At 46.4% G+C, this 2,614-nt stretch overlaps 1 non-coding gene across 1 annotated transcript; it reads left to right on the plus strand.

Annotated features, from left to right (window-relative positions):
* Positions 1-2,193: 2,193 nt before the first annotated feature.
* On the plus strand, positions 2,194-2,266 carry TRNAS-CGA (transfer RNA serine (anticodon CGA)). The gene has a single exon. It is a non-coding gene; the product is annotated as a tRNA-Ser (tRNA).
* Positions 2,267-2,614: the final 348 nt, after the last annotated feature.

Below are 2,614 nucleotides of genomic sequence, written 5' to 3' on the forward strand. Positions count from 1 at the left end.
GCTCATTGCAGTGTCGTGCTCCGACCCCGAGAAGTCAGGCGACCGGCCTCAAGCAGGCTAGACGGCCTGGAATGAGTGCGACGTGGCAGTTTGCTATTCGTTTGCAATGTGGCTTGAATAGATGCAAATTAATATAGAGACATCGAATCATTCGTTCTGGTGTGGCAGCAGCGTGCCCTCAAATTGTGAGACGCATTGTCATTCAAATGAAGATGCCTCGAAGATATGAAATTCCAAAGCTCCAACATAGGCTAACGTTTAACGCCTGTTCGTGCTCCAGAGCAGTGTCCGATGATAGTTTTATTCTTAAGGTGCGCAATGAGCGCGAGCGGCGGTATGAAACTGCTGCGCGATATATGTAAGAGACAAGGCGCCGAATGTGTGTGTGTTTAATGCCAGGTTAGACTGTGTAACAGGCTCGGCTTCGCTTTCTCGAAGCGATAAGAAAACAGGCACGTCTCGCTCGTCCGAGTGCCGTCATCCAGGGCTCGCAGCTCGAACATCTGCCCGCGTGGCTACTCGGAACAGAGCCGACATTCGAGGAAGCCTTCTTTTTTCTTCTTCTTTTTTCCTCGCTCTTGCGCGGTTCGCGCCAAGTTCGCCTAATGGAGCTCTCGCGAACAAAAGCGCCACAGCGCTCGACGCTCGTTTCGCGGGCTCGGGCTTCATTGGACGCCTATTCAAAGGAACGGCTCCGGTGAGTCGAGGCTCGAACCCGCGTCGTGAGCTGCCCGTGAAAGGATCTTTCATAAATTCTGCGCCAAGTAATTTACCGGGAGAACAGGTCGTGAGTGACGCCACCTGCGGGCCTCTCCTCTCTGCTCTACGCCGGCCTCGGCGGTCTGTCTCGCTGGCAGGCGCGAATATGGCGGCCCTGCGGCTGGGAGGAGACCTCGGCTGGGCCCCGGGCGCGCACCTCCGCGCGAACAATTGGTGCGATGAGGAGAGGGGGCAGAGGAGAGGGTTGAGTACGGGCCTCGTTTGGGACCGCAAGGCTAAGGCCGCAATGAACACGGCTCCTGGAGGAAGAGCACGAAGAAAGGAGGACCAAGGTAGCGAGAAAAGATCCAGTAAAGGAGCCGCTCTTCGTGAAGCCCAAGCATAAAATAGACACCGCTATATCGCAGGCATGCTTTCAGTGTGCCTGCTCGCAGGGAAGAACTACAACGGCGCATCCCTTTCAGTGGTGCATTACTGTGGGCATAAGATTGAGACGCGGCTCCTCGAAATGCCGGTAGAAGGTGCGGCTCGCGTCATTTGAAGCGCTCAGCAGAGGAAAAGACCTTGATAGACTAACATGGAAACGTATAATGCAAACATAATGTACTGAATCTGTTATGGGAGGTATGTACACTTAACGAACTCTGCGTATAATGCGGAAGAGAGCGGGAGAGAGAGAGAGAGAGACGAAAATTGCCAGCAGCTGTCTCTCGGAGGAGACAGCGCTCACGCATTTAAAGCCATGAGAATAGGAAAAATGAAAAATGTCGCAACAAAACAGAAACACGTGTAACAAATAAAATGTCAATAAGTAAACAAACAGAAAAGAAACAATGCAGGCGATGGTGAGTCGAACGCTAGCAATGAATCCCAAGACTAGCGTGTATACATCCTTCTTACGTCTTGGGATGTTGGCAAACCTTCGTCCTCAGAGAACGTTAGCGCAGTGCCGCCAGTGACAGTGAAACGGCACTCAACGAGACCGCTTGTCGAAGCGCACACTGGCAGCTGCTCCAGCACTACGATATTGTGCCCATGGGAACTTATGGGCACAATATCGCAGTGCTGGAGCAGCTGCCAGTGTGCGCAATATATATATATATATATATATATATATATATATATATATATATATATATATATATATATATATATATATATGAAGGGATAATGTGGGTGCTCGTTATAATATATATATATATATATATATATATATATATATACATGAAGGAAAGAAGCCAACAGTCGGTGAGGCCAAGGAAAGCATTGGGGATTGTACTATATGTCTTTTTTTTTAATTATTACTTCGGTAATCACATAAATTAGTAATGTAATCTGTTTAGGGGAAAGATAATCAAACACAAAGTAGAAGGAAAAATAACGTGCCGATGGTGGGAAACGAACCCACGACCTCCAAATATCGCGTCCGGTGCTCTTCCAACTGAGCTACATCGGCCGCTGTCCGATGTAGCGGCCGATGTAGCTCAGTTGGAAGAGCACCGGACACGATATTCGGAGGTCGTGGGTTCGATTCCCACCATCGGCACGTTGGGTTTCCTTCTACTTTGTATTTATCTTTCCCCTTAACAGATTAATTTACTAATTTATGTGATTCCCGAAGTAAAACTTAAAAAAAAAGGACTAAGTACAATCCCCAATGCTTTCTTGGCCTCGCCGACTGCTGGCTTCTTTCCTTCATATATATATATAAAGGAAAGAAGCTATATATATATAATATATATATATATATATATATATATATATATATATATATATATATATATATATATATATATATATATATATATATATATATATATATATTTGGTGGGAACTCTGTGTAGATCATCCGGCAATTCTTCAGGAATGTGACCTGTATGAATGACGCGTATAG

Source organism: Amblyomma maculatum, chromosome 1 (genome assembly GCF_055883805.1).
Source record: "Amblyomma maculatum isolate TAMU_Amacu chromosome 1, ASM5588380v1, whole genome shotgun sequence".
In the NCBI taxonomy this organism is placed as follows: Eukaryota; Metazoa; Arthropoda; class Arachnida; order Ixodida; family Ixodidae; genus Amblyomma; species Amblyomma maculatum.